Source organism: Schistocerca nitens, chromosome 11 (genome assembly GCF_023898315.1).
Source record: "Schistocerca nitens isolate TAMUIC-IGC-003100 chromosome 11, iqSchNite1.1, whole genome shotgun sequence".
NCBI lineage: Eukaryota > Metazoa > Arthropoda > Insecta > Orthoptera > Acrididae > Schistocerca > Schistocerca nitens.
In genome coordinates this window covers 38,949,628-38,955,627 of record NC_064624.1, presented here as the reverse complement: position 1 = coordinate 38,955,627, position 6,000 = coordinate 38,949,628, and the positions used below count along the sequence as shown (strand labels likewise).

General features: G+C 48.8%; 1 long non-coding RNA gene across 1 annotated transcript in view; it reads left to right on the top strand.

The window, feature by feature from the left end:
• Positions 1-443: 443 nt before the first annotated feature.
• Positions 444-6,000, top strand: part of LOC126213475 (uncharacterized) — a 90,302-nt gene continuing 84,745 nt past the window's right edge. Inside the window, exon 1 of the long non-coding RNA XR_007541193.1 lies at positions 444-526. This is a non-coding gene — a long non-coding RNA (uncharacterized LOC126213475). The remainder of the gene's footprint in view (positions 527-6,000) is intronic.

Genomic DNA, 6,000 nt, shown 5'->3' with positions numbered 1-6,000 from the left:
GTAATTTTGATGATAATGTGTGGAATGCCACATTCATTTGTTTAATGACCAAAAATTCCTGTTGTTTATGGGTTTACTGGTGGAAGATTATTTGCATCTTTATATTATCTGAGTTTAATTTTGAAATGTTGCCGCACGCGTACATCAGATTTGTATATGGAAGTACAACCATCCGATAGAGTAGGCCATAGTGCCTCTGAAATCAGAGTGGATTATGTGACAGGAATAGAAAGTGAAAGTATGCCAAATAAGTAGTGCACAATGGCTGATAGCAAAATCAGGGGCAATAGAACTGATTTGACTGCATTCCGACACACTCTCTTCCCAATTGATAAGAATCTCTGCAAAGTTGGATGATACTAATGAGAAAAGAATATTGAGAGCTGTCTTATACACACAGAAGATAGCAAGCAGTTATAATTCACAGATTGTGTTCTTCTTTCAGTCTGTTGAAGATCCATTGGGAATATCTTTGTCCACCGATTTTATCAAGGAGGATCCTGGATTAAATATAACTGAGAATACTGTAAGTATTTACATCTCTGATGTATTGCATGTATTCAAGTAGTAAGTCTTTTGTTAAGTGTGTAGAGTAAAAGATGCATTGCAGTGGAATTGTCGCAGATTGTCAGTTCTCTGGAATTTGTTGCTGTTCGTAATTGTAGAGTATTCTTGTACTCCTGCACTTGACTTTCATATCACCTCTTACATTCTGACTGTTTTAAATAGAAGTGCAAGGGGACTAGTGGCTGGTATAATCCTGTTCTCAGTAGCCCTTGTTATCAACTACATTGTATAATGGTTGTCTGTGATGGTCGCGAAATTCACATTTAGATGAAGTGTAAGTTCTAATAGTGTAGATGATTTGAGAAATATTCCTACTTTCAACAACTTCTGATAAATAGAATTCAAAAGAACACTGGCTGTTCTTATCTTTTGTGTGAATCATAGTTATTCTTGAGTTTGCCCTAAAATGTTTTTGGGATTTGAAAAACAGAGAGGAAATTTCTGGGTTCTAGATCAGCCCCAATATGTTGGCCACAACCTGTACATATTGTGGCAGCTTCTGTGGTACCTGTTGTATTACTTATAAAATTTTCATTAATAGAAAAACTCTTATAGCTTTTAGTGAATGATTGTACATAGCTGAAGCCATGTGTGGCCTCACCATGCGAGTCCTGGCAGATCTGAAGAAGAAAGATTATTTTTTTAAATATGCTTTATGACCTTGCTAAGGGAAGGAGAAGCTCACATTGATAAACATGTCACAAGAATTAAATTAGACAAATATTGGGGAACATTCAACACACATTTGCGAAGGTTAGGTACTGGCTCACTCTTGATCTGATTGTTCATAAACAAACTTTCTGAAGTTATAAAGGATTTTTCAGGCACTGAAATGTTAGCTTCTTCAGACACTGGAATGTGTGGCGATTATACAAGCATACAGGTCTAGGATCCAAACTATCATGCTAGGGACAACTCAGAGAGTATATAAAGGAGTGTAGCTGATTCACAGCTAACAGGCCAAGACTTAAATGTCACAGGGACTCATGTTATGCCATTTTAAACAAATGAAAGGGGTGCATCGGCATCACAAGTAGACAGGACAGTAAGTGAAACAGTAGTAGTGTTGTTCCACAAGAAGGGTTTTACAGAAATGAGAATGCTGCACATAGTAGTCAGGGATGTGCACATGAGGAGTTTGGTTAAAACAGTGATCTGTAGGGTGTCCTAGGGCATAGCTGTAGTTGTCAAAATGGCTGGATTGTAGTTGGTGACCACTTACCATGAAAATACAAAAGGCCATACTGGCCTTCATATGCAGCCCAAGAGATCACAGGTCAAACAAGATGTCTCCATGACACCAGGGACAGAGGTTCAGGGATAGTGTCCACTGCATGGAGTGCTGCTCCCATAGCAAGTGTGAAGAACAGTGTGTTGCTGATTGTGTGGTCTGGAATACCATGTCATGTGGTTGGCACTGAAATCACTGATGTTGTACCCCACTTGTTACTTTGAAAATTCCCCCTGTGGCTTCAGGGGTTAGAATAGGCCCGCGGTATTCCTGCCTGTCGTAAGAGGTGACTAAAAGGAGTCTCATCTGTTTCGGCCTTTAATATGATGGTCCCCTAAGGGGTTTGACCACTTCCTTTCCAAATTCTGTTAGTGCGTACCATTTGGGGAAGGACGCCTTACGTGGTGCATCTTAAATCCATCTTGCCCTAAGATCTGGCACACCCGATATTGTGATGGAGTTGGATTTCAATCAAGCTTCCGGCCACATCCGCTGGAGTGTGTTCCGGATAGCATACATTCCCTCCATTGTGCACTTCCATCTTTGCCCTCGTGATGTACATGGATATTTCGACACCCGACATCCAGCACGGTAGCCAGTACGTTGTGGTGGGGTCGTCATGTACCCTTTTGGTGATAGCACCCTGACTACACAGGGGCATCGGGACTCCCGGCAAAGGCCATCCTGCCAGGTGGTCTTTGCTGTGGCTGTGTGGCGCCCATGGGGAGAGCCCCTGGTCGGAGTGGGTGGCATCAGGGCGGATGACCCGCAATGAAGCGTGGTACATCATCTCTCGCTGGTGGGCGTCCACCAGCAGTCTCTAAGCGATCGAGGTCTAACCTCAACGGCAAGAAATACGAACCAAGATCCTTTCCCTCCCTGGCCACTCCATGGGAGGAACGTATGGCTAAAGAAGGCAGTGGAGAATATTCACCCCGGTACCTCGTGTGTACGCGAGTTGATGGGGAATCGTTTATGTTAACCAAGCCCCAGTTTTTTGTGGAGCATTTAGAGGACAAGTTTGGGGAGGTGGAGGGGTTGTCCAAAATGTGCTCTGGTTCACTACTCATCAAAACAGCATCCTCTGCTCAGTCACGGAGGTTGCTCAATTGTGACAAGTTGGGGGATGTTTCAGTTACCATCATGCCGCATAAGAGTCTCAACATGGTCCAGGGCATTATATTCCACAGGGATCTTCTTCTGCAGTCCGACGATGAACTACGTGCCAACCTAGAACGACGAGGTGTTCACTTCGTCCGGCACGTCCATAGGGGTCCAAGGGATAATCAGGTAGCCACCGGTGCCTTCATCTTGGCCTTCGAAGGTGATGTTTTACCCGAAAAGGTCAAGGTGATGGTTACCGTTGTGATGTGAAGCCATATATCCCTCCTCCGATGCGGTGTTTTAAATGCTGGAAATTCGGGCACATATCATCTCGCTGTACTTCCGGCATCACATGTCGAGATTGTGGACGTCCTTCACATCCCAATACTCCATGTGCTCCGCCTCCCATCTGTGTTAACTGCGGAGAACACCATTCCCCCTGCTCACCGGACTGTAGGATCTTCCAGAAGGAAAGGAAGATAATGGAATATAAGACCCTGGACCACCTGACCTACACTGAGGCAAGGCGGAAATATGAGCGGCTACATCCTGTGCCCATGACATCCACCTATGCCGTTGCTTCAACACCAGTTCGAACCTCTACCGTGTCGTCACCTACAGTTCGACCTCAGCTCTGTCAGAATTCACCAGCCCCCTTGGTTGTGGGGGGCACTTCACTCCTTGTTGCTCCTGCTCCATTTACTTCAGGAGCAACACCACCCCAACCATCGGGGACATCTGTTCCCCCTTCCCAGCTGGAGAAGCGTGAGCCTTCTTCGGCTCCTCTCGCCCGGAAGGGGTCCCTTGGGGCCCTCCCATCCCAGGCTTTGCCCAGTGCCAAAGCAGACACCAGCAAGTATCTCAAACAACCAACGGTCGCTGGTCGTAGGGCGTCACGGTCGTCTTCAGTCCCTGAGACTGACCCAGTGAGGCCCTCACAGGCAGAACCACCGAAGGCACAGCGCGCAAAGCAGTCCAAGAAAAATGCTCCCAAGCATCCTGACATTGCGGTGGCACCTGTCCCACCGCCACCTTCTAACTCTGGGTCCGCAGATGAGGTGGAGATTCTGGCGTCCGCTGAGGACCTGGATCTCGCCAGTCACTCAGACGCAATGGATGGCTGTTGTACAGGTGGTGACTCAGTAGCAGCAGGGGCCCGGGAGGTGTAATCTGCCTCCCCAGTCCCTTCACGCCTTTCCCATCTATGGACAATATCATTCCCCAGTGGAACTGCAGCGGTTTCTTCCACCATCTAGCTGAGCTCAGACAACTTATCAGCCTTCACCCTTTCTTCTGCATTGCTATTCAGGAAACTTCGTTTCCAGCAATGCGAACCCCCGCCCTACGTGGCTATCGGGGTTATTATATGAACCGGGCAGCTTATGAAAGGGTGTCTGGTGGCGTCTGCATATATGTCCTTAACTCTCTTCACAGCGAGTTTGTGCCTCTACAAACAGCTTTAGAGGCTGTCGCTGTTCGGGTGTGGATGCCACAGGCTGTTACCGTCTGCAGTCTTGACCTTCCACCGGATGGTGCTGTCACGCAGCATGTCCTGGCTGCTCTGATAGCCCAATTGCCGCCACCTTTCTTGTTACTGGGCGACTTGAGCGCCCATAACCCTCTGTGGGGTGGGTCAGTGGCAACAGGTGGAGGCGCCACCATTGAGCATTTATTAGCACAGCTCGATCTTTTGCTTTTAAATGATGGTTCCTCCACACACTTTAGCGTGGCGAATGGCACGTACTCCGCCATCGACCTTTCGATCTGCAGCCCTAGCCTCTTACCGTCTGTCCAGTGGAGAGTGCATGACGACCTGTGTGGTAGTGACCACTTTCCGATCTTTCTGTCACTGCCACAGTGTCAGTCTTCTCTGCGCCCTTGCAGGTGGGCTATGAATAAGGCTGACTGGGACTTGTTCTCCTCCACTGCCGCTATTGAGCCTCTCTCTAGTGACGACATTGATGCCGTGGTTCACTCAGTCACCAACAGCATCATTATTCCCGCCGAATCTGCCATTCCCAGTTCTTCTGGGACCCCTCGGCGGCGGACTGTGCCTTGGTGGTCGCCTGAGATTGCTGAGGCGATTAAAGATCGCCGGCGGGCACTACAGCGTCACAAGCGACATCCCTGCATCCCTGCATTGAACACCTCATCACCTTCAAACGGCTGCGTGCGCGGACCTGCCGCCTTATCCGCCAAAACAAGCAGGAGTGCTGGGAGTGGTATGTGTCCGCCATTGGCCTCCATGTCTCTCCATCGCAGGTCTGGGCCAAGATCCGCCGCCTCTACGGCTATCGGACTCCTGTCAGCATCCCTGCGCTCTCACTGAATGGAGCAGTTTGTACAGACTTCAACGAAATTGCCGACGGCTTGGCAGAGCATTTTGCTCTTAGTTCCGCTTCTTCCAATTACCCACTAGCCTTCCGCTCCATTAAAGAGCGGATGGAACGTCGGAGCCTTTCTTTTCATACCCACCATTCTGAATCCTACAATGCTCCATTCAGTGAGTGGGAATTTCGCAGTGCCCTTGCCGCTTGCCCTGATACCGCTCCTGGGCCAGATCGCATCCACTGTCAGATGCTGAAACACCTTTCAGTGGACTGCACGCGACGCCTCCTCGACCTTTACAACCACATTTGGGTCGAGGGTGAGTTTCTGTCGCAATGGCGGGAAAGTATTGTTATCCCCATTCTGAAACCTGCGAAGAACCCTTTGGAGGTGGACAGCTACCATCCCATTAGCCTCACCAACGTTCTTCGCAAGTTGCTTGAATGGATGGTGAGCCGGAGGTTGAACTGGGTACTGGAGTCACGGGGCCTTCTGGCTCCATCTCAGGATGGGTTCCGTAAAGGCCGCTCCACCGCCGACAATCTGGTGAGCCTGGAGTTGGCCATCCGTACTGCCTTTGCCCGCTGTCAGCACCTGGTCACTGTCTTTTTCGACATGCAGAAGGCGTACGATACGACATGGCGCCGTCACATCCTATCTATGCTTCATGGATGGGGTCTTCGGGCCCCTCTGCCAATCTTTATCCGCAATTTTCTGTCGTATCGTACCTAACGTGTGCAAGTCGCGGCCTCTCATAGTTCCTCCCGAGT